Genomic DNA, 26,655 nt, shown 5'->3' with positions numbered 1-26,655 from the left:
CCATAGCTTTCTTCCATGGGGCGGACTGTAAAGCCTCCTTCACGGAGGTGGGCTCTCGATCCTGCATAACTCGGGACATCACACAATAATTGGAGCACACAAGCTCCGAAGAATGCGCCTGGTGCCTCCGTGACCGCCGCGGACCATCCTGCGGTCCCCACTCCTCAGGAACCCCCTCGATCCCTGAATCACGGAGTGTGTCACGGGCCCAGCGAGGAGGAGGCCGAACCTCCCCTCGTCGTTCTCCATCAGTAGAAGACTCTGGAATGTCCACCGGTGGTAACTCCTCAGAAGGATCCGGTGGAACAGTAGACTCTGTGTCAGAAACAGAATCATAATCAAACGGCACAGGCTCCAGTGGAACTGTAGAAGGAGCCAAACTCTCCCCTGGATCTCCAAGAACGGGATGCTCCTCACCCGTTGAAGAAGCCGGAACCTCCACAAACCGCACATCAAGGCTAGTATATACATCCCGCTTGACGGGATCATAGAGTCGGTAGCCTTGGGACTGGGAGCTGTAGCCAACAAATACCTGTTTGCGGGAAGCCGCTTCGAATTTGTCACGGTGAGCTTTGGGAATGTGAACATAGGCATCAAACCCAAAGACCCGAAAATAAGAAACATCTGGCTTCGACCCAAAATACGCCTCAAATGGAGTCATCCCTTCCACGGCCGAAGTAGGAGATCGATTAAGAATGTGGACTGCAGTAGCCACAGCCTCGGCCCACAGAACCTGGGGGGTCTGTCGGTGCTCCATTATGGTGCGCGCCATCTCGATCACACTACGGTTCTTCCGTTCGAGAATACCATTTTCTTGTGGAGTATTCGTATTGGCAAACTCCTGGTGAATTCCTCTATCTGCACAAAACCGAGCAAATTCATTAGAGACAAATTCACCTCCCTTGTCGGATCGCAAGGTCTTTAACTTCCGGCCTGATCGGTTCTCCTCAAAGAGAAGCCAATCCTTGAAGTGCGAGAAAGCTTCTGATTTTAGTTCCAAAAAGTAGGCCCATGTCATCCTGCTATAGTCATCCACGATCAGCATGAAGTACGAGCTCCCACGCAGGGACTCATTCCTCATAGGGCCACATAGATCCGTAGATACTAACTCCATCGGTGAAGTAGACCGCCTAGAAGCGGTGTGGGGAATGGCATCTCTATGCTGCTTCCCCCGTATGCAGGAGACACATGGCTGCTGGCTCACCACTATATCCGGCAACCCTCGAACAAGCTGTCCCCGTGACGCCTTCCGAAGATAGTCATAGTTCAGGTGACCAAACCTAGCATGCCATAATTCAGACTGTGACTGTGAGGTAAGAAGAAGAGTAGAGAGGGCAGTGGAAGACTTCAGTTTGTAAATGCCGTTCTCCTCATATCCAAATGATAGAACCTTCCTCGATTCACGATCAAGGACTCGCACTGTAGAACTGTCAAACTCCACCAGAAGACCAAGAGAGCAAATCTTATGGACTGAAAGGAGATGGTACCCCAATCCTGGTACATGCAAAACCTCTGAAGTATGGGTGCCACCTCGTCCATCCGGAATAAGCTCCATCTTACCCCGACCTGCAATAGAAACTGAAGAGCTGTCTCCAATGAGAACCTGCCCACGCGAAGGTCGCAGCTGGGCAACACCATCTGATGAAGGAGTCATGTGCCGTGAGGCACCACTATCAATAATCCACTCTCGAGATTGGGAAGCCGCCATCGCAGCATCAGAAGCATTCGGTGAAGCGTCCTCAATGACAACTAGATGTAGAAATGCAGCTGATGAGGGTGCAGCCACCGCTCCAGAATCCTTGGTTTCCTTCTTCTTGGTGTCCTTCGAGTCTTTGTCAGGGCAATCCTTCTTCCAATGGCCAGTCTTTCCACAAATATGGCATGTGGAGTCTTTGTCCTTGTCCTTCTCCTTGTCCTTCTTGGACTTGTTATCCCCCTTCTTCTTCTTTTGGTCCTTCCCCTTCTTCTGAGAGGCTTGACCTGTCAACGCCTCCGTCTTGGAAGCATTCTGTCCCTTTAACTGTTCCTCTTGGTCCAAGACCATAGGAACCAACTCCTCCCACTGAAGAGTAGACTCTCGCCCCGAAGCAATAAGGGCAGAGTAAAATGTACCGAATCGTGGCGGCAACTGGGACAAGAGTGTAATCGCCATGTCTTCGGAGGAGATCGGCTTCCCCGCATTCTGAACCTGCATCTGTAGCTGCCTTAGCTTGTTAATGTGTTCCCTTAGCGAAGAAGACTTATTGACGGACAAGGTCCGCATCTGTACCTCCAAAGAAACCCTCTTCATCAGGGTCATCCGATTGTACATTTGATCAAGCTCCAGCCATATCTCACGAGCCACCGTCAAGTGCTCGATGTGAGCGATCACGGCTGTAGTGCATGATAGAAAGAGAAAGGATCGAATCCTGGCATTCAGTTTGTCCCAATGAGACTGGGCCCTGGCCAACTCCGCACGAGCATCGGAAGAGAGTTTAGACTCATCTCTTACCGAAGGCCGGTCAATATCTTCCTGTACCAACTCCGCCAAATCATAGGACTCCAGAATGGCCAACATCATAACGCGCCAAATGCGGTAGTTGTCGCCGTCGAGCTTCTGATCTGTAGGAAGAGCCGGTAGGACAGGCACCTTCCGGTCCATAATCGCCTGGAACTCCAAGTCCATCTCTGTAGACATCTTCACCTGCAATGCCTTCTCAAACGCAAAAGCAGCCCCCTCTGACTGGGTAAACTCAGCCTGCAAAGGCTCTTCTGCGTCCCGAAGCTTCTTCACCCGCCGAAGGCGATGAAAAAGCAAAACCTGCACTTTTAGGTTGAAAACTCAAACTTTCTCCGCGTCAAACAGCAGTAAACAGCAGCAAATCCACCACCTGTACTCCTTTCCTGTGCGCCCACACTCGTTTCAGCATTGTTCCAAGGCGCAGCCCTCCTGTCTGCCCTTAAACGCAAAAAACGCAAATTTGTGTCGCGATGGAAACTCCTCTTCAGGTTGATTCTGCGCTCAGTCAGCCCTCAAACACTGCTCTGATACCATGTCAGAGTGCAGCGGTGCGGAAGCGTAGGACTGAGAGAGAGAGAACGCAGAGAGAAAAGGGAGAGAAAGAGACAGTGTACACTAAAGATCTGCTGTATAAAGAATGCTGAATACAAAGATATACACGGGCGCAGTGCGCTGGACTGCGTGTCTCCACCTCGACGATGCGACCTGCTGTCCACCTCGAAGTCTGCTGCAGTCTGCACTGTCTGCTGTCTGAAATCTGCGAACAGAGACAGAGATCTGCACGGCACCGGTCTGTAATCTGCGACAGAGAATGATCGGGAGACTGCTGAAAAACGTCAGCAATAAATAGGCGAAAAACTGCCTGGAATGGGGCTCAAAACTGGGGCGCAGCCTGGTAAAAGTGGCTGCAGGCAGTCGGACTGCCACGTGGCAGTCCGACTGCACAGTCCGACTGTGCAGCAGTGCTGCTGGTCCGACTGCTGCAGCTGGACAGGCTATGATCTCTGACAATGAGAGGGTGTGTTGGTAGGATTGTCAGTTCATATGTGAGTCTATGCATGCCATTTAGCGCTAGACACATTGTCTTTATTTTATGCATTTTTTTAATGATTGATTTGTAGCATTTTAAGCATTTTATGCCAATCGGCCAGCATTAAAGCTGTTGTTTTTGGCATATTTATTACCTATTTGTTGAGCCTCCTCCTTCTCACTGATCACCATTGTTCACCAAGTGGACTTCCTACTAGAGAGAGAAGTCGGTGCCAGTGCCCATGCGACCAGTTACTCATTGTTGTACACGACCAAATATATGGATTTCATTTTCCGAGCACATCCTAAGCTCTCTTCTTTTAAAGTGTTCTTCTGTTTTCTTTCTCTTCTGTCTTGTGTTCAACACTTTAATTTAGCACTTGTTTATGCTTCCATTGCTACATCACTTCTAACATACACGTCCTCATGATAGACCTCAACCCTTGAAATCCTTGCGATCATCCCCAATTATACTACAATGTAACAAAAGCAAAGCAATACTAAACTAGAAAAAGCATAGGCATCATAGTCAAATCACAACCGCCATTGTTGTTCATACCATGCTACTGCCAAACACGTGCTAAAATTTCCAGCCAACATAACTAAGACATAATTGACCAAAAATGAATCATAACTGTTGTTAAAACCACATGGGATGCTTCCACTAACTGTAAATCGGAAGTGTTCCAACCAAGCAACTGTGATAAAGCAAGCCCTTTTACTCCCGCTCCCGTGTATTAATTTACTTGTACATGTAACCGCACCCTTGTGGGTGTAAGTGTACCATACCCTAAGTATAAATACATTCTTTTATTCTTTGTGTGTACCACACTAGTACACACCCATCTCGAGTCTCCGCTCTCTCTGCACACTCTCTACTGTTGAATGCACCTCCTTTGTCTCACACACTACCTGTGCACTTCTGCTCGCCCTTCAAACTGGTATCAGAGTTGCGGCCAGAGTGCTTGTACGAAGGAGTCAGCTCGTCATTGTTCACTCTATTCAGGAGGTGTTTGTTTCGACCAATCTGTAGTTAGTCAATTGCAGACGGCAACTGGCATGAGGCGCAGGTCAGCTGCGATAGTGTCATCTACAAGTGATAGGCAAGTGAGACCAGTCAGCGGTCAATTTCACCAGCAGCAGCAGGCACAGGTCATGAGCAGGCAGCAATGTCATTTCAGACAGTTTTCGTCACGCTTTCAACTGCAGGCGAGGACTGGCGGAGACCAGCAGGCGACGGTTGCAGGTCAACGGCAGCATGTTCGCCATTTTTATTCATCCATTTTTTTATTATTATTTTCTGCAGTCTGTCCCCTTTCTCACTGATGGGTATTCGCACACGTAAGCACAGTGTTCAGATCTGTGCAGATTTGTGCTAGAAAATTTGCCGCTTTTCCCAAATTTGATGTTGTTTATGTAAAACAATGACATTTGACCCAAAAATTGCAAACATTGTGTGCATTTGCCTCAGAAATTTCAGGCTTTTCATGTACAAGTGAAATTTTGCTCAGCTGAGCCAATTTCACTGAAATTTGTGCACATTTGGACCCCAAAGTTTGGGGTTTTTGCAAAATTTGTGAAATTTCTGCAACATTTGCCCGTATTTGACACTCGGGATGATATATTAATGCAATTGGGGCAGATTTATTGTGCGAATTTGGGGCTTTTTGCATCGGTGATGCATTTTGAGCTTATTTGTGCTTTGACAGTGAAATTACAGCAGATTCACTGCTGAGTGGGAGAAATTTTGGACTTGGGATGTATTAAATGTTGTAAAAGGGCAGCTTCTCTTGGTACATGTCTTGCTAAATGCTCATTGTGCAGTGAAGCAGTGGTACATACAGCACTTGGGTTATTGCATTTGGGGATTACGGTGATGTATTATTGAAGTGGGAGCTATCTTTTATGCATATGTATCAGATTCGGTTCATGTATATGCTGTAATCAACCCTTGGAACTGAAATTGCAGTAAAATATCTGCTTCTTGGGCACTTTTGGAAGTGCAAGTTTGAATACTTGCTGTTATATTCAGCAACCTTGTTATTGGCTGAAAGTATTCAGCACGTTATTGTAGTTTTTTGTTGCTGTAAATGGCTGGCAGTGCATCTACATCTGACACAAAGAATATTTTTTGAGATTTGTAAATTTGATGGCAATAGCTTTGATCTTTGGAAAGATCATATGCAAGGTATACTTTTTTGAATGATTGTGATAATGCTTTGGCAAAACATAAGCCTCTTGCTTTGTCAAATGGGGATTAGGCTAAAATGAATAAGAAAGCCATTACTTATATCAAAATGGCAGTCATAGATGATATCTTGGTTGATATCAAGGGACTCACCACTACTTCTGCAGTTTGGAAGAAACTCAAGGATACGTATGAGAATATGACTCCTATCAATCAAGTACATCTCATGTGAAAGTTGGTCAACTTGAAGCTTGATGAGTCTAAGCCCACCTCAAAGCATTTTAATGCTTTCACTGGTATATTGAGTCAGTTAATAGGATGCAAGCTTGCTTGCCGGTTTCTGATCCTAAGCTAAGGGCTATCTTCATGCTCATGACTTTGTCAGATTCATTGGAAGCATTGGTTGTGTCATTGAGCAACAACCCCAACTTGAAATTTGATGGTGTCTGTGGTTCTATTCTCAATGAGGAGATTAGACACAAGGCAAGTGGCGAAAACATTGGATCAGCCTACAATGTCAAAGGATGAACTAAAAAGAGGTCAAATGTTGTAAATAAACACAAGAATCGCAGCAAAAGCAAGGAAAAACAGCAAAATGTTACTTGCTATCAGTGTGGACGCAAAGGGCACAAAAAACCCAATTGCAAGTACTATAAAAAGAAGCAAGAACGCAAGAAGCAAGCTAATGCAAAAGGCAAAAAGAATGAGAAGGATGGCAGCTCTACCCCTAAAGAAACAGAGAAAGCAAACATGGTATCTAATGTTGTTATTGAGGAGATAGAAGAAGATAAAGATGTTGATTTGCTAGTTGCATCTTCAAATCCACATACTATGACAGTGGAAGACATGTATATCACTAAAAGGGATGTGATAAATGCCTTGTTGTCTGCTCATGATGGTTTGTCACAATTGTGGATTGTTGACAGTGGTGCTTCATTTCATGTAACTCCATCTTTGGAGTGTTTTTCTTCTTATGCAGTAGGTAACCTTGGGAAAGTCTACCTAGGGAATAACCATGCATGTGATATTGAAGAAATGGGCACCATACACCTAGCTCTTGAAAATAGTCAAGAATTGATTCTTCATGATGTTAAGTATGTACCTGGCATTAAGAAGAGCTTGTTTCCTATTGGACAATTAGATAGTAGGGGTTACTTCACTACCTTTGGTGGTGGAATGTGGAAGATACAGAAAGAATCTATGCTAGTCACTAGAGGCGGTAAAAAGGGTACTCTATATTATCTTCACTGCAAGGCACTTCTTGGAAAGTTTTTACAATTGCAGAAGTGCAGTCGTACGTGAGTCATGCCAAACGTGTTTACATGCACTTTCTTCACTTGGAAGAGTTTATGTGAAAAACTCAAAGCTTGACTTTTGTAATGACTGTGTTTTGGGAAAACATGTAAAGAGTTCACACTCTCATGGATTTTGTGTTTTGTATTGATGACCATTCTATAAAGCTATGGTTTTACTTGCTTAAGCAAAAAAGTGAGACATCGGATGCCTTTAAACGGTTTTACGCACTTGTTAGTACTCCAAAGGGTTTAAAATTAAAATGCATAAGAACAGACAATGGGGGAGAGTATGTATCTAAAGAATTCAATAAGTTTTGTGATGACAATGGGATTGAACGGGAGCTTATATCTCTTTATAATCCGTTATCTAATGGTGTGGCTGAGTGAATGAATCGCACTTTATGTGAGAAGATTCGGTGCATACTGTCCATAGCTTATCTCCCGCAATCATTTTGGGGGGAGGCACTTAAAACCGCGGTGCATATTTGCAGCCGATCTCCACTGCACTTAAAAGTGGCATCCCTGAAGAGGTTTGGTCTAGCAAACCTACTTCATATGACCACTTAAGGGTCTTTGACTGCGAATGCTATGTACATGTACCTATTGATAGTAGAACCAAACTTGACAGGAAATCCCACATAGGCATCTTCATGGGTTATGGAGATAAAAGTGAAATGGGCTACAGAGTTTGGGTTCCAAGGCATGAAAAAGGTACTACGCAGTCGAGATGTGGTATTTAATGAGTCAAAGCTGCTGAAAATGCCACATCTAGTGATTTAGACAAAAAGAAAGTAAGATTTTAGCATAATCAGCCACTTGGATTGCCATCAGCTGCTGAAAATTCAACTTCATTTTATGCTGGTTTGATAATTAGTGTATCATTATTGAGCCAAATGGCAATGGGCAGCAAAGGGATGCTGAAAATCAGCTTGGGCAACAAAATCAGCATGCTGAAAATCAATTACAGCAACCTGAAAATGCAGTTCAACAGCCGAATAATGAGGCCATTGACATTCCTTTGGATGTGGATCCATTGCCTAATGACATAGATCATTTGGTGAGAAGGTCTACACATGTCAGGAGACCTATACAGAGGTTTGATCCCTCTTTGTACTACATTTTACTCACAGATGAGAATGAGCCTCTCACATATAAAGAGGTGTTATCATGTGAGTTAAAGAAAAAGTGGGAGCTAGGTATAGACAACCAGCTCTGTGAAGGGTGTTCCTTATGCTTCAGCCTGTGAGTCACTCCTGTATGCTATGGTTGCCACTAGACCTAACATTTCTCATGCAGTGGGAGTTGTGAGCAAGTTTATGTCAAATCTTGGCAAAGCACATTGGGAGGCAGTGAAATGTATCTTCCGGTACCTTAAAGGCACACAAAGAAAATGTATTTGCTATGGAAAGGGTATATTAGATTTGTACAGATATTGTGATACTCGCATGGCAAGTGACTTGGATACTCGCAAGTTTACTAGCCGGTACATATTTACCTTAACTGATGGGGCCATTTCTTGGTGCTCTAGATTTCAAAAAATAATAGCACTTTCTACCACTAAGGCTGAATATATTTCAACCATTGAAGCTTCAAAAGAAGCTGTTTGGCTTGGTCATTCGGTCACGGATTTTGGGCCGACCACCAAAACACCTGTACTTGGATGTAATAGCCAAAGTGTTGTATGCCGAGCTAAGAATGCCATGTTTCATGCACATGCCAAACATATTGATGTGCGGTATCACTTTATCAAACACATTCTAGATGATGGTCTAGTCACACTGACTAAGATTAGAACACAAGATAACCTTGCAGATGTTCTCACTAAAAGTCTTGCAAGGCTCAACATAAGCATTGCATTCGGCTAGTGGGAGTTAGTTAAAGGTTCGCTAAGGACCTTTAAGTGGGAGGTTGCTGGGTGTAAAGGCCATTTTACTCCCGCTCCCGTTTATAAATTTACTTGTGCATGGGACCGCACCCTTGTGGGTGTAAGTGTACCGTACCCGAAGTATAAACATTCTTTTATTCTTTGTGTATACCACAGTGGTATACACCCATCTCGAGTCTCCACTCTCACTACACACTCTACTGCTGAATACACCTCCTTTGTCTCACACACTACCTATGCATTTCTGCTCGCCCTTCAAAGCATAGATTAAGCATAAACCATAAGTGAACTATGGAATCCAATAAGACTCTATTGTCCATAAAAACCAATTGAATACTACTAATTATTGATGATCATCCATTGAAAACCAACATCTAATAATCAATCTCCGATGATCATAATCTAATGCAAATGTACAGTTTCAAAGCTGCAATGAGAACCATAACAATGTGCATACCAACTACCATGACTAGTACACTGAATGGTGACCTCATCGCAACATACTATTAGCAAACAGTACCTTGGATGCAAGCCAAATACATCTAAGATCCACTATATACATGAGCTGACCATCACTAGAGGAGTGCTCTAGACCTCTTGCTTTGCTGAACCTTAAAGAGCCCAAACTAAAGTCCACTCTGACTGAAATGACTCTAGGTAAAGCTACTACAACTAAGAGTGGTCTAGCAAGTCACCCTTTTCCATCCACTTGATATCCATTAGTGATAGTCTTGAAACTTCACCAAGTATCTCTTGCAAACCTTACCTCTAATCTTCCTTTCCTTGCTGTTTTTGGCTCTTCCCAACCCTATTTTCTGATCTACCTCTTTTCTCAACCTTCAAAATTTTCTTAAATAGTTTCTCATCTTCATCCTTGAAGCCCAGGAAAAGAAGAAAAAATATGTAAGGCGTGGTGGCAAGGTGGTAGAAGAACCGCTAGTGAAAACTACTTAGGATCCACTCAAGGGTGCTCTGCACAATCACATGCATAGAGTAATGCTACATGATGAGAATGTGCATGCAACAAGTGCCACATGGATAGTATCCCTTGTGTAGAAATTATTCAATTGCCCAGGTGCCCCTTTACAAAGATGATGATGATCATGCAATGCAAAAGAAAGGTACAACAAGGTTGAAAGGTCAATGTCAAGGGAAAATGTCAAAACCTATAGAATACCAACTTCCAAGAAAGGGTGGAAACCCCATTTCAACCATGGATGTCAATATCGGAAGGAGGAAGAGGAACCTGATGTCAATCTTTGTGTGGTGCCGATAACCATAAAAAATCTAATGATGACGATAGACCTGACCCCCCTTAGCCGAAATGGCCAAAGGAGAATCAGTCATCTGATATGTGGAACATGCACTTAATCTCAAGAGAGGGTTCCTATGCTAACCGAGTGGTGTAGGCAAGCCCGAATCTCAACCTTGGGAGAGGACTCCATGTTAGTTGAGAAGCATCAGGACAGCAGTCCACCATGCAAATGGATCTAATGGATGAAGAAGGAAGATTGACTCTCTACAATTTAAAGAGCAAGGAAAAGTCAACCACCAAGGTAGTTAAGATTTACCCGTACTCGATCATAAGAGGGGGCTCCAATGCTAACCAAGTGTCATAGGCATGCCTTAAACTTCACCTCAAGAGATGGCTCCAATGCCAACCAAGAATGCGAAGACACAACCACCAAAGTAGCAATCCACCTATCATGAAAAGGAAACAAACTAGAACTATAGAAAATAATGGTTAAATGATTAAAAAAGCCTCAACTTAAAGGAAAGAAAGATGACTGCCAAGAGAAAAAGGATACCTAAGACCAGATCTTGGGAGAGAAGAAACTATCTTCATCTCCATGTTGATGGAGACAATACTTACCAAGGCAAGAACCCAAAACCAAATCTTAAGACCATGTAGGACCTGCAATGTTAGTCCTAACTAAAATACAAAATCCACCATGAAAATATCAATAAAGGAATCAACATACTAGATGTTTCATATTGAGATAATTTAGATGTTGCAAGAGTGGCATGCAACAGAAGTAAATGAAAGAAGGAAGTGTGCAATAAAAGACTTGAAAAGGTAAGTCTAAGCTCTAAAGGAAACTAGTCTAGGGTTAATAAGGATGACCTAGGACTCCTATGAGACTAGCCTAAGAGAAGGTAATGACCGAACCAATCAGAGATGCTATGAGGCACTGACTATGGAAACTAGTCTAAGGTTAATAAGAATGGCCTAGGACTCCTAAGAGACTAGCCTAAGAGAAGCTCTCCATCTGCTGAAGTTTCTGAAAGGTCCAACGACAACAAAGGACCAATCAGTGAATCCAGTGGCTGGGAAGTAGGCTCCTCATCCAAAGAAGAGTCCTCAAGAGACACAAGCTCGAGAGAAATAGTCGCTAGGGCCCAGCTATCACCGGGATCTCCACGAACAGGGCGGTCCTCACCCCCCCTATAGGGCTAGAACCTCCACAAACCAAACGTCACGGCTCGTGTAGACACTCCGCTTTACAGGATCATACAATCGGTAGCTTTGAGATTGCAAGCTATAGCCCATAAACACCTGTCTTCTGGAAGCCGCTTCAAATTTGTCACACTGTGTCTTCGGGATGCGAACATAAGCATTACACCCAAAAACCCTAAAATAAGAAACATCTGGCTCTGACCAAAAGTACGCCTCATAAGGAGTTATACCAACAATAGCGGAAGTAGGGGAATGATTAAGGATGTGAACTGCAGTAGCCACAGCCTCAACCCATGGAATACTGAGGTGTCTAACAATGCTCCATCATGGTACGGGCCATCTCGATCACACTGCGATTCTTCTGCTCCAAGATGCCATTCTCCTGAGGGGTGTTTGTATTGGTAAACGCCTCTTTGCATGGTACAATTAGATGGCTATCCAAACAATCATGATTTGTATTTTATGGTTGAGGGCAAGAATGCAAGCAATAGTATGGGCAATATAATGCGATTGTGGGTATTGTTTTGATGTGTGATTGGACTTGTGATGTAGATAATCTTGGAATAGTTACTATGGGTTGAAATTGCCAAGATTAGCTACTATGGGTTGAAACTGGTTCTTTCGGACTAATTTTCAGAGGTAAGAGGAAGAGAAGTCAAGACAGAAGAAGACCGCAACTTGTAGACTCCATTCTCCTCATAACTTGAAGAAAGAACTTGTCTCGATCCTCGATCAAGAATCCCCATCAAATTCGACCAAAAGGCCAAGGGCACAAATCTTGTGCACCGAGAGAAGATGATACCCCAAAGCCGGCACATAAAGTATCTCAGATGCATGGGCACCACCAAACCCATCTGGAATAAGATGCATGTTGCCCTGTCCCTGAATAGGAATAGACAAACTATCTCTAATGAGAATTTGACCATGAGAAGGCTGCAAATGAGTAACACATGTGGAAGGAGTCGTGTGCCGAGAGACACCACTATCAACAATCCACTCCCGAGTGAATGGGGCCGTCGACGCAACATCAAAAGCCGTCAGGGGGTCGAATCCTCAACCAGCTCCAAATGAAGGAAAGCAATTGATGAGGGAGCAACTACCACTCCAAAATCCTTTGAAGATTTCTTCTCCTCCTTCTTCTCCTTATCAGGGCAATCCTTCTTTCAGTGACCTGTTTTGCTACAAATGTGACAAGTAGACTCCTTGTCTTTGTCCCTCTTAGATTTGTCCTCCTCCTTTGTTGGGTCCTTCCCCTTCTTCTGAGAGGATTGGCCAACCAAAGCCTCAAATTTTGAAGCATTGGTTCCTTTCAGTTGCTCCTCTTGGTCCAAAACCATAGGAACCAACTCTTCCCACCAAAGAGTCTCAGATTGCCCATGAAGCAATCAAGGTAGAATAAAAACCACTAAAGCGAGGTGGTAACTGTGAAATGAGAGTTATTGCGATTCGCCATGTCTTGAGAAGTGATGGCCTTCCCTGCGTTTTGAACCTGCATTTGAAGCTGCCTTAGCTTGTTGATATGCTCCCACATGGATGATAACTTGTTGACACTCATGGTCCTCATTTGCACTTCCAAAGAGACTCTTTCATGACGGTCATCCAATTATACATTTGATCAAACTCCAACCATATCTCCCTAGCCACCGTCAAATGCTCTATATGAGAGATAACAGTTGTAGTACATGAGAGAGAAAAGCGAGCGAATGAGAGCATTGAGTTTATCCCAATGTGCCTGAGCCTTTGCTAACTCCACCTTCTTAACTAGAAGAGAGTCTAGACTCGTCTCGCGAAGGACGATTAATAGCCTCCGTAACAAGCTCCACCAAATCATACGACTCCAATATGGTAAGCATCATGACCCACCAGATGCAGTAGTTCTCACCATCGAGCTTTTAATCTAAAGAAAGAGCCGGTAGGACGGCGGGCACCTTCCGATCCATGATCGCCTAAAAATCTGTCTCGGCCTCAGAAGGCATCTTCACCTACAATGTCTGCACAACACACAAAGAGTAGCCCCCTCTAACTGTGAAAATACAGCCTGCTAGGGTTATGGTTCAATCATCCCACTCCTTCTTCACCCGCCGGAGGCGATGTAAAGGTAAAATCTGCACTTGAAGCTTAGCCTTCTTCCTTCTTTCAAGGCAAAAGAAACAACAGCAACTTCAGCAATCTTCTCTTTTCTCGCACGCCCACGCTCGCCTCAACCTTGTTCTAATGCACAGTTCACCTACTCGCACTTGAACGCTGAAAATGCAACCTTGTGTCGCGCTGAAATCTCCTCTTCAAATGGGTCCACCCCAAGTCAATACTTCAATGCTCTGATACCATGACAAAGTGAAGCAATGCGGAAGCGAATGTCCATGACAACGAGTGAACAGAGAGAGAGACAGTGAAACGCAGAAAATCTACAGTGAAGAATGCTGTATAAGCATGCAGAATTATACACGGGTGCAAAGAGAATATATGTGTATGTGTCCACGTCAAAGATCTCGATCTCCGTCAGCCGTGAGGGCAATCTCCGCAATCTGCAGCCTGAAATCTGTGAGACACAACTGTCCTGCTGAATACACAACCTATTTATGGGCTGAAAATAATGCCCGAAAATAATCAGGTCGGCTGCAATTAATGCAGCCGATTGCTACCATGTGGCAGCTGACCGACTACCTGCCATGTGGTGCCTACCTACGTGGCTTTGCTTGCCGGTCCAGGTGATGACTCTAACATTTTCATGTCAATTATTTGGACATTTTCAGCAGTCACAGTGTATGGGCACTTGATTACAGGCAAGGGCATTGCCACATGGCAGTCTAACAGCAGTTTGTTGATTTCTTGGGCTGCGTGCAGCCAATCGGCTACAATTATGATGGCCATCTGCTGGTTGTCCAGTTTTGTAGGTCGAATTGCATATTTTATTGCATTCTTTTTGTGCTATATATAGGCACTTTGCAGCCTGCCCTCCGTCACTTGTGTTTCAGGTGTTGGTGAGAGAGATCCAGCTTGAGGAGATACATCAACAGCCCTTATACATCTACCCTCTTCATTCCAGCATTCATTGACTGCAAATTTCTGTGTTCTTCTCTCTCTTTTCTCTCTCCCTCCTCTCTCATGTTCATTGCCTTTCAATCTTGTCCATACACTTCCATTCGCTGCACAACATCGTATCAAAGCAATGTAGAAGGGCTGATTGATTGTGGGCAGACCTAATCAAGAGGATTCTTCGTGACAAAAGTTTTCATTTTCAAGCTTTGGAGGCTTAGGTGATCAAGTACAGCACAGAGAAGGAGCGAAGTTGCTGTTTTTCGCAGGTTCTTGTTGAGGAAACACTAAGTTTTCAGTCTTTTGAAGCAAAATTTGAATTTTCATCACCTCCAGCAAGTGAAATTCTTCAAGGACAAGTGGAGGAAGCCCTGGCAGGCACCGGCACCATGCACAGAGTCAAAGGGGCTAACCTTGTTTTTGTGCAGGTCATTCCATTTACAATGTTGATCGAAATTTATGTGGAGTTTCAAGCTATTATGGACCGTCAGGTCCCGGTGTTGCCTAAGACCTCCTTTAGGTTAAAAGCTTGATGGGGAGGATTAGCACATTTGACACGTGATGATGCTTGCCATATTGGAGTCTTTAAGATTTGGCAAAGCTTATAATTGAGGCTAGAGACCATCCTATAGACCATGACACCTCCAAGCTTAGCTTTTTGCAAATGAGAGGTGAGTTGATGAAGGTAGAGGCACATTGGGACGAATTGAATGCCCGCATCCATTCTTTCCTCTTTCTCTCTTGCACTCCAATCGTCATTGCTCACATCAGGCGCTTGACCGTGGCTCAAAAGATATGGCTTAAGGTAGATCAAATGTATGATCAAATGACCATGATGAAGCGATTGTCTCTAGAGGCTCAAATGAGGACTTTTGGATCCTCATAAGTCTTCTTCTATGCAAGAGCATGTCAATAAGCTTTGGCAATTGCACATGCAAGTCCAAAATGCGGGGAAAGCAATTACCTTGGAGGACATGGCAATAACTCTTCTTTCTCAGTTACAGCCCCAATTCGATGCATTCTACTCCGCCTTGATTGCTTCAAGGTGAACAAAGACCCTTAAGTGGAAGGAGTTGGTTCCTATGGTCTTGGACCAAGAGGAACAACTCAAAGGTCAAAACTCTCCCAAGTCGAAGGCTTTGACAGGTGAGTCTTCCCAACAAAAAAGGAAGAAGAACAACAACAAGGACGAGAAGTCCAAACATAACAAAGCCAAGGAGTCTACTTGTCACATATGTGGCAAGACAAGTCATGGAAGAAAGATTGCCCCAACAAGGACAAGAAGGACACCAAGACAAAGAAGACTGCAAAGGACTCCAGAGCGGTGGTGGCTCTACCTTCCTCCATCTGGAGGTGATAAGAGGATGTTCCTCCGACGGCCATTGATGCAACAATGATGACCCCACAATCTTACGTGTATTGTGGACAGTGACACTTCCCGCCACATAACTCCTTCAAATGGGATTGCCCATATACATCCAATGCATGGGAAAATCCTTATAGGTAACAGTTCTCTGGTGCCCATCAAAGGCAAGGGTGATATGCAATTGATTCTGGATGGGCAAGGCAATGCCCATGCATCATAGATGTTCTATGTGCCGGATCTAGGGTATTATCTCCTTTCAGTGAGTAAGATCTATGCTCTTCGTTTGACAGTCAAGTTTGATGAGGACTACTTCCAAGTTCTTGATGGTGTATCTCGACAAGTTCTTTGTGCACGACATAAGGAGAATGGAGTCTACAAGATGCAATCTTCTTCTGCATTTTCTTCTATTTTTCTTTCTTCACAGACTCAAACCAAGCTTTGGCATGCTCGGTTTGGCCACCTCAACTATGAGTACCTTCAAAAGGTAGCTCGTGATCGGCTGATACGTGGGTTGCCAAAGATTGGGGTGAGTGATGTTGAGAAAGAGCTTCTTCAATTCACACACTTCATTAAGGGTTTCGCATTGACAGCCTCTCTCTCTCTCTCTCTCTCTCTCTCTCTCTCTTGAATATTCAAAGTGTCAAGACAACCCACAAGCCAATTAGGAGTCCATGCAAAGCTCAAATTTGATGCATATGAACTCTTGCAAATCACAATCAAATTTCAGCCTATTCTCAATTCCAAGGTAATCATCCATTTATATTGTCTAATTTCAAGGGAAACTAGAATAATTGGGGCAATTCATGAGCAATTTGAAGCTGCGGGGGTAATCGAGTCAATTTTGGGACATTTGGGTCAATTTGGAGCATTGAGGGATATTGGGGCAATTAGAGGGACATTCTTTGGGGCAACTTGATCATGCAGGGCATATTTGGGGCACTTAAGATATTTGCCGTTCCCCCCCATTCCCGTTCCCCCACCTTGGGCGTTCCCCCCGTTCCAGGGGGTCTCGCTCCCGTTCCCCGTTCCAGGTAACTATGCTTTTATATATTGACACTCTAGTGCTATGACTTCTCCACAGGAAAATGGATAGATCACTGGGTGCTCTTCTTCAAGCATCACTAGAACCCCCACTGATGCTTGCCACAATGGACCTTTACTCCCTACCTCGTCAGAGTATGTGTGTGTATCCCCAGGCACTCGATGTGCCACCTCTCCCTTCTGGGCCACAAAGCTTATTCTACACCGGCTTTCAGATTTTTATGCTCAAGGCAATAAGACGCATCCCAAGCGTACTAAGCCCCTTCGAGCCACAAGAGAATCGACTAGTACCATGGCCTCCTTGCAACCGCCACAATGCGCTACTGAGATTGCTCCTACTTCTTCTAGGGTTTCAAGAATACCACCTTGACAACCCGCAATTCTGCAATCCGCTCCACCGAGAGACGGTGGTTGTTGGATACCGTCTGTCAAAAGATGACGTACCAGCGAGACAGTAGGGTTTGCAGGGAGGAACATGAAGTGAACTTGGCAAACATGGAGAAGAGAAGAGAAGAGAGAAGAAACTCTGATGAATGGAATGATGAAGTTCTAAATCATAGAGTGAATGTGATACAAGGGAACAAGGGTACCGTAGCACAAGGAAGATGATGATGACAACCACCAACCACGAACCGCAATGTCCTCCTAAAGGGGTGTGAGGGTAGTGGAGAGGCTGGAGAGAGGAGATGACAGACTGAATGAATCAACCGCAAGGAATGAATGAGAGAGTGGCCTATAAATAGGCACAGTCATTCTAGGATGGCACCCCTTTTTGGGGCTGCAAACCCTAAACGCAAAAGGCAAAAATGCAAAACGTAAACTGCGGGTGAAGGGTGAATGGTTTCTCAACACCCCCTCTCAAGCCCAAAAAGAGGAACAAGAGAAGAGTGAGGTGGAGATGCAATGCTACATACTAAAGAATGCTCATGCAACAAGTGCCACTTGGACAGGTCCCTCCTGGAAAAATTATTCACTTGCCCAAGCGCCCTAGTACAAAGATGATGAAAACATGCAATGCATAGGAGGAATGTCGGACTTTGTGTGGTGTCGAGAACCATAAGGATATGCCCGTACTCAATCTTGGGAGGTGGCTCCATGCTCACCAAGCGACCAAGGCAAGAGGAGAAGAGGAGGAAGAAGATGCAGAGGATCCCTAAGATCCAAGATTTCCACCGAAAAAGGAACCTACAGTAAAGAACAATAGACAGAGTGAACTTGAAAACCCGAAACTTAACCTCGCGAGAGAAGCCACTAGCTCCGTGCATCCATGCTAGAAGGAATACGAAGGCCTCGTCACCAAGTAACCTCCAAGGTCCCGATCTAGGTGGTACCTGAAGATCCTAGATATCAGTAGAAGAGATGACTGGTCGAAGACAGCCACCCCAAGAAAGTAGAGGATGGGTGAAGAACTTCATGTGGAGTAGGTTCCCCCTTTGAGGTGGGAGGTGGAGGGGCCCCCACTGAAGTCGAAAAAGAAGTAGATGCCCCCTCTGAGGGCAAAGCAATAACATCCCCCTCTGAATCCCCCTCTGAAGTAGATAGGGAATCCAAAAACTCATGGATCACGGACTCCGAAATGTCGATGACGAAGGAAGTGCCACCGATTGTGCCGACGAAGGTATATCGGGTGGTGAAGAACTCCCAGAGGTGGCCTCTCGAACCTGAGTAGGTGAGGGTAAAGGGTGGGGCTCAAACTGAGCAATGAGTGGGCAACAGCCGCTACTTCTCAATGTAGCAAACCGAGAAGCCGAAGAAGAGGAAGGAGTCGAGCAGCCAGTGTCTCTCAAAGGAGCGGACTGATGAGGAGACAGTATCAAACAATCACTGTCTCTCAATGGAGCGGACTGCAGAACCACGGACCGTGATAGCCATTGTACCCGAAAATAGGTGGGAGAAGTCTGTCGTTGGCATTACGACGATCTCCAGGAGGTTGTAGCGCCAATTGATCCTCCATGTGCTCGAAAGGACTTAGTGCGCATCAGATGCGTCTTATTGCCTTGAGCATAGTACTCTGATAGCCGATGCAGAACGATCTCTGTGGCCCAAAAAGGAGAGGTGGCACAAGGAGTGCTTGGTGCATTTCTAGTTAATTTTTTAAATGATTTGGTAAGCCCCCACCATTCTCCACAGATCTTTATACGTTCATCAAAATATTTATATTTGTGCGCAGCTGGATTTTCAAGGTTACTTGTCGAGATACTATTGCGAGACTTTCTAGAATATGAATCCTTTTGAGTATGAACATTTAATTCTGAGGATTCATCCGAAGACACATATACTCCGAGGGGGGTGGGAAGCAGATCGAAGTCGGCAAGCATTGCCACCTCGTTTTAATCAATCTTTTCTACAACAGAATCAGTTTTTGGAATATGTTCAGCAACCGATCGCTTCTTTTAGCTTGAAGGTCCTATCTGGAGGAAGGAACGAATGGGTTGTTTTTAGAGATAATGCCCGAGAGTTATCCTGTTAGTATGGTATTCAGCATGCTTCCTCTTTATGAGCTGAATTGCAGAATGCCCAATCTTTATTCGCCCACTCCTTGTCTCTAAGTCAATCAAGGGATTCTAATGATAACTTGCTCACATGCATTGAATGGTTGAAAGGCAGGGTTCATTCTCTTCAAGAACAAGAATATGCAAGATACAAACTGTTGGCCAGAGCTGAAGCTTTATACAATCATAATAGTCAATCCCATCAATTCTTTGCTCGCTTGCACTAGAAATATGTCCAGGAGAATATTGTGCGCTTAATGGATAAACAATACTGTCCTCTCTGCTCGCCCATATATTTACGACTTGGTAAGCAACCAGGTCTTACCAGAATGGGTAGACTTAATGGAGGCAGATATTTCAGAAGATGAAGTGAAAGAAGTGCTATTCCATCTACCCCGAAGGAAAAGCCTTGGCTGGGATGGGCTTCCTAATGAGATGTTTTCAGCTAATGTGCAGCTGCTAGCAACTTAAAGACCCATTGACTTGCCTCTGTCAGCAAGTGTGGAACTTTGGTATCATGCCATTTGATTGGAAGATTGTTGTCATTCGGTTGTTGCCCAAGTTTCCCTCCCCAACCTCTTTGAAACAATGGAGACCTATTTCCGTTATGGGCTCTTTATATAAAATTTTCTCCAAAATCATTGCCAACACATTGTAGAAAGTTTTTCCGCACCTGGTTTATCCACGTCAATATGGTTTCATTAAAGTTCGAAACATAATGCATAACATCTTGAATGTTCAACTGGAAATTGACTATGCTAAAGCTTCAGGACAGTAAGTAGTTATGCTTCAACTCGATATTGAGAAGGCACTTGATCATGTTAGCTGGCCTTTTTTGTGGCAATTATTGTCTACAATGGGATTTGGCCCTCGCATGGTTTCTCTTATTGACACTATTGGTTAGGGAGTTGTGGCTCGTATTGCTCTTAATGGAGGGATCACGGAAAAAATTGCCTTATCTTGATCTCTTAGGCAAGGCTGCCCTCTCAGCCCTTTGTTGTTTGCTTTGGTCACTCACCTGATGCTCTCATTGTTAGATAAGTTGGCTGATCAAGGCGAGATAGTTGGCTTGACTCTTCCCAGCGGTACTCAACTTGCAGATCAATCTTTAGCAAATGATTCTTTTATGTTCCTTAAGACTGATCACACTAATGTTAATCGGGCAATGTTGGCGTGAAATCTTTTTGCTTTGGCATTTGGTCTTTATACTAATACGCATAAATCTACACCTCTCCTGTATGGAGACTAATCTGCAGGCCTTGGGCTAGCATGGAATTGTTGAAATCAGCTCCGAACAGTGTGTGGTAGGCTGGAAACAAGCGCCAGACTGTTGCAGACAGCAATAGCCAGCTTGGACCGGGATGTCCTCTGCATCCAAGGTGTGGGCAGCAAGCTGAAATACCTGAAATCAGCAAAAACGAGATTAGGATGTCGAACACCAGCAAACGCAGCAGTGAGAAGCTGGATTTGATGTAAATGGCAGTGAGGAGAGAGAAAGACTAAAAACGCAGGATAGGACCTGCGCTTTTGCAACCCAGTTCATCCTCCATCATCTGGTGTCATCATTATCCACCTAGCGTCAGCATCTAGACTGCTCTCCCTACGTTTGACAACTCCAACACTTTGGGATTTACGTTTTGCTGCCCAAGTCACTCCCTAGCATCCAAGGACTGTGGTCCGCTCCCTCGATAACCAGTGATCATCTTCCACATCTTCAACAGCATCAAAAGAATGTGGTCCCGCTCCCTCGATAGTTGTCCTTCACCTTCCAGTGATTACTTTGATAGCCCACTGCCTTGAGGACTATATTTTGCTCCCTTCACTGTGCAGATTTCCTGCTGCCTGATTCAAATAAGACAGTGCAGTTATCTTTTGAGCTTTGGCTCCGCTATATCAGCGCTTCTTCTCATAACATGATTCAATGCATCATCACTGTGTTCTTGTGTCTCTGAGTTTCTCTTCTCTCTCAGTGTTTGCCGTACACAGTATGTTACTCCCTGCAGATCCTAGTGTCTCTCTACAATCGCCTATTTTGACATGGTCTCAAAGCATACCGATTATTTTTGACAAGTCACCTGCCATGTGTATCTTGCATTCATGGCAAGGCATAGGGATGCTATTAAACAAGGCTTCACAACGAGCGAAGGAGCCCTTGAAGCTTGTGTTTGCTGCATGAGCATTGTATATTCAACAGTTATATCACTTCAGTTATTTTCTGTGTTCATTGTCTCTGAGTTACCCTAACCCTAACAGTGTTCTTTTATCGGTCTGTACTTTGTCGTACGATGCATTTTGAGTCTTGACAAGGGAGAGAAGCTTATCTCCCAAAAGCTAACTCGTTTTTGTGTAGATTGCAGAATTCATCAGGAGTTTGCCAACACAAATACCCCTCAAGAGAATCACATATTGGAGTGGAAGAATCACAGTGTGATCAAGATGGCATGGACTATTCATGTATCCATGTACAACACGTCGACCACTAATTTCCATGTTGTATATGAAAGTATAGTCCTCCTCAATGTAAATTAGAGGAATATATTATGTATGCAAGCAAACTCACTACCCAATCATGATGAGATGGACTTAACCATCCCCACTAGGACATGAGCTAGAGCATCAAACTTTGAAGTGTGCCTCAGCCAATATCCTATTGATGTTCCATACCACCAATTGACAGCACGCTAATGGCAATCCTTACTACTCAAGCTTAGCACTCCATCTCTTGCTTGCTCTCATGCCCATCCACCAAAAGCAAACATATAAACAAGAAGTTATCTATCTCACAAGTGTAACCCATAATTTAGCCCATCCCTGGCTATTTTCCTAGGCATGAACATGACATGGTCATCAACTGCATTGATATTTGTTTGTGTACTAATCAACATCCTGTTTGTTTTATGTTAGATTACCAAAGAGGCATTCACACTTCACTCAATAATTGTGGGGCATTTGCACCAACATTACATGAAAGAGATATCTCTCAATGATCTCTCACAGCCAACCAAAATCATATCAGACCCGACACTCACTTACAATGAGCCGCAAGTTGATTCTCTCAACACATCTGTTATACATGATGATCTGAACCTGTACCAGTAATGACAAGGCCCAAAAGCAATCACTAAAGTCTCCATCAACTCGACATATTAAAACTAATTTGAAAGCTGAGTGCAATAGAAGTTGTCCATTGCCAAGAGGATGAGTTGACATACACCTACTTGAAATGCAATCGGATGCACTAGACTGTTTCACAAACAACAGATTAGAGGAGGAAATAGATAGAAAAGTCTATGTTCGTAAGAATAAATGAAATCGAATCACTCAATAAAGGAAACTGGGAAAAAATCGATTCTAGTCAGATCAAAAAGAAAAACGCCGAGGGCAATAAAAGCTGATCCAGCTATACAGCAACGTGGATACAAAGGCGCTGTGCACGCTAGCGTGATGATGTTGTCAACAAAAGGAAAAACCAGACCAGATGATATCCTCTTGTTACTGATGATCAGCTGGTGTGGTAAAGCAGAAATCATCATACCTAAGGCAGAAGCAGGCGGATCCGACCTGAGAGGATAAGAGAAAACCCTAAAACCAGGGGCCTCGTGGAGCGCGCTCCCTCCAGGAGAGACCTTGCCGGGCTCGATCAATCACTTGCCTTGTTCGATCAATCACTTGCCTTGCGTTGCTTTCAGCAACCCCAGATGGGATGTTCGAGCTTGGAGGAGTGTAGAGAGAGGGACCTATCAGCAGCTTTTCCGAAATTCTTCTCTGCGTTTATATACAGATGCTGTTGGACGTTTACTTTTCTGTACAAATTGTCCACGTGTAGCCTTAATATTGTGTCCACTTCCTGTTTAGTTCAACAATGCCAAGCCCAATATTTGAACACATTGCCCTTCGGATGAATGGTAGAAATTTTAGAAAAATAGCTGATGTGTCTCAAATCCCTTAGAAAAGAAAAGGGGAGGGGAGCTCTCCTCTAAGGCTTTCCAAATAACGATTTATTAGAAAACCCTTCAAATTTGAAGCCTCCTATTTACCCTTTTGGTATTAACCCACACCAAGATGCATAGTAATCAAACCCGCATTGTTATGCCAATTACACATTGAGATGATCACAAAAAACCTTTTTCCAAACAAGTCAAAGTCAGGATACACTTATAAAATAGTCATCTTATGGTAGTACTAATAAAAAGAGTTTTTTGATGCCAATACAAAACCTTGAACATTGATGATTTGTAGGTTTCTCCTTAGATTTTGTAAGTTTTTTAGTCATTTGATAACTAAAAACACCCTAGTTTATAAGATTGGAAAACCTTCTCCCAACCTAACAACTTGCTCAATAGTAAATCGATTAGGTCACTCATATCCATCCATCCATAGTAGATAATTTTAGCTACACATTTGGAAATTTTCGAGCTCCGCGATGCTTTTCCAAGCCTCCACAAAACTTAAGAGATTTCTGAACCTGAGTTGCCTCTGCAGTTAGTCGTTTCAAATTAGCCACTTCTCATTAAATTAGTTAATGAGAGGTGCCTCTCTCTTAGGTGATTCATGAACATGTTGATTGTGGATATCTACATCGTCCTCTCTCTCCCTCCTTCTACGATGTGATACATGAATATGTCGACATCAATACTTTGGCATCCAACTCATCAACCAATATTGCAAGCTCTCTCTCTCTCTCTCTCTCTCTCTCTCTCTCTCTCTCTCTCTCTCTCTCTCTCTCTCTCACATAGATGAAATGAAAAAGGGGCTGTATATAAAGTGTCATAGAGTCAAAGTATCTATCCACTTCAGGAGATCCTCATTGTGTATATGAAGAGAATAAAGATGAAGATGAAGAAGATGGATCAAGCCTCCATATCTTGTATTATCTCCCTTTCATTGTGCATCTAAATCAATTCCTTTTAATTGGTATCAGAGTGGCAGTGTAGAAGTGAAGAATTGAATTGGGGAGTGCAACAAATCGAGGTTTGCATTAGATTCCAAGCTTGCTATCCGCCATTAAATCAAGTTTCAACCAATCTACTCAAAACATCATTACAAATTGGTAGAGCTATGGAAGCTCAAATTTTGGGGCATTATTGCCATATTTGATGCATTTGGGAACCCATTGAAGGTAGTGTTTACAAAAATGGTTTGGTCGATTTTGATCTCAAATTGAGCTATATATTGGATACCGAAAGATTAGGGCTGCTTAAGTTCAAGGCCTCCTTAACCAAGGGGGCTGCTTGTGGAAAATAAGCATACAGATAGCTTGATTCAGAGCACAGGGGCTGCTTCACAAAATAAGCAAGTGGAAGGGAAGTGGAACCCAGGAGGAAGAAGCTTGGCAGTGAGAGCTATGGCGGATGGAGAGCAAGAGCAAGAGAGAGAGTGAAACTCGAGGTGAGAACTCCAACAACCACAATGTGTGACCGGGCCTTCCTTTATTCAAACTGTCACTAAAAGAATAAAGAATAAGTGACTGTGATGGGCGCCCGCTACCTGCAGTGTGCAGTGCGAGTACTGTCAGTGTAGTAAAGTGTAGTAACACACAGACGGCTAGGCGGAGGCGTCGTTACCCCCAACAACCTCCCAGTTAAAGGCGAATCTTCCCCAGTGAGAGACAAAAAAGAAAAGACATTACAACATGTACACATGTACAACAGGATGAGGAAAAAGATGTCATCTCATCCAACGCCCATCAATCTCCTAAGGAAGGTAAAGACTCTGTAGTGAGGCTCTTCATGAGCAAGTCTACTGGATTCTACTCGATCAGATTCTTGACAAGGTCAACAATCCTGTCCTCAACGATCTCGCAAATGAAGTGATACCTCACCTCAATATGTTTCATCTTCGCATGGAAGACCGAATTCTTGGCCAACTAAATGGCACTCATAGAATCCGAATGCAGTGTAGGCATAGCATCTGTCATACCAAGGTCTACAATCAAACGGCCTAACTAGATAGCCTCCTTGCAAGCCTTTGTGGTTGTAATATACTCGGCCTCTATAGTAGAAAGGGCCGTACACTTCTGTGCCCTGGACATCCAAGAGATAGCCCCTCTAGCATAAGTGAACACATAGCCAGAAGTGGACTTCCTACTATCTGCATGTCCTGCATAATCAGAGTCAGTGTACCGCATGACTCATGTATACTAGTTGCCATAGCAAAGAGACATATCTGATGTGCCCTTCAAGTACCTCATGATACCCTTCACGGCATCCCAATGTTTCTTGCCATGTGTAGCCATATAACGTGCCACAACCCCAACTGTAAAAGTAATATCTGGATGGGTGGCTATCATGGCACACATAAGACTGCCCACGGCTGATGCATAGGGAATCTTGGCCATCTCGGCCCTATGCTCATCTGTCTGCGGACAATCGGCCTGTGAAACCTTCACTGTACACCCACTTGCATGGCAAAGCCTTCTTACCCTGAGACAAGGAAACCAAATCCCATGTCTGATTCTTATGCAATGAGTCAAACTCAGACTACATAGCCCTCTCCCAAGAGTGACAATCACCCCTGTGCATAGCCTCATCATAAGCTCTCCTACATTTGTAACCAATACATAATCCATAGAGAGTGCAAAACGGTTAGGAGATCGTCTATCTCTAGTAGAACGCCTCAACCCAGGCTTGGTTGCCTGACTGACATCCTATCTAACATCAGCATGTCTAACATCTGGGCAATGAGCATCAGGTGATACTGTGCGATGTCTAGCTAGCCATGGAGCGAGCTGAACGGGAGCAAGTGGCTCCTCCTGAAAGATAACTCTGCGTACCTCAACCACTTTCTCAAGATGCATATGCATTTTGCCCTCATGAAAGATGACATCATGGCTGTGGATCACTTTCCACGCTTGCGGATCCCATAGACGGTAACCCATCTCTCCTGCATCTCCATAGCCAATGAAAATGCATTTAACACTTTTAGGATCTAGCTTATTGCGTTTGTCCTTGGGCACATGGCAGAACACCTCACATCCAAAGACACGCAAATGATCATAAGAGGGGGGCTTGCCTACCCATAGCTCCTCTGCAACATGAAAGTCAATGCCACTGCTAGGCGACCTGTTAATGAGATGCACTACAATAGTAACTGCCTCAGCCCGAAAGTGCTACGATAAGCCAGTCTGGCTAAGCATGCTACTGACCCTTTCCTGAATGGTCCTATTCATGCGTTCAACCATACCATTCTGGGGTGGGGTGTAAGGGGTGGTCAACTGATGCTTAATACTACGCTCATCACAAAACTGCTCAAAAGCACGTGATACATACTCATCCCCATTATCTAACCTTAGGCATTTTAGCCTTTTCCCAAACTGTTTCTCTGCTAATGCAAGTCAACGCTGAAATGTGTCTAAGACATCTGATT

At 44.1% G+C, this 26,655-nt stretch overlaps 1 protein-coding gene across 4 annotated transcripts in view; it reads right to left on the bottom strand.

The window, feature by feature from the left end:
• The window catches only part of LOC148008715 (ras-related protein RABC1-like), a 54,327-nt gene extending 31,250 nt beyond the window's left edge, over positions 1 to 23,077 (bottom strand). The window contains exons 1-2 of one of the 4 annotated variants that reach the window (XM_087674035.1): positions 22,826 to 23,072; positions 22,324 to 22,377 (exon numbers count right to left, since the gene is read on the bottom strand). The gene's annotated coding sequence lies outside the window, so the exon portion shown is untranslated. Of the gene's footprint in view, positions 1 to 22,323; positions 22,378 to 22,825 lie in introns of all 4 variants that reach the window. The other 3 variants (XM_087674037.1, XM_087674036.1, XM_087674033.1) reach the window with 3 other exon arrangements.
• Positions 23,078 to 26,655: the final 3,578 nt, after the last annotated feature.

Source organism: Lygodium microphyllum, unplaced genomic scaffold, assembly GCF_053477565.2.
Source record: "Lygodium microphyllum isolate KBCC unplaced genomic scaffold, Lygodium_microphyllum_v1.1.10 scaffold_73, whole genome shotgun sequence".
NCBI classification, from domain to species: Eukaryota; Viridiplantae; Streptophyta; class Polypodiopsida; order Schizaeales; family Lygodiaceae; genus Lygodium; species Lygodium microphyllum.
This window is presented reverse-complemented; position numbering and strand designations above follow the sequence as displayed.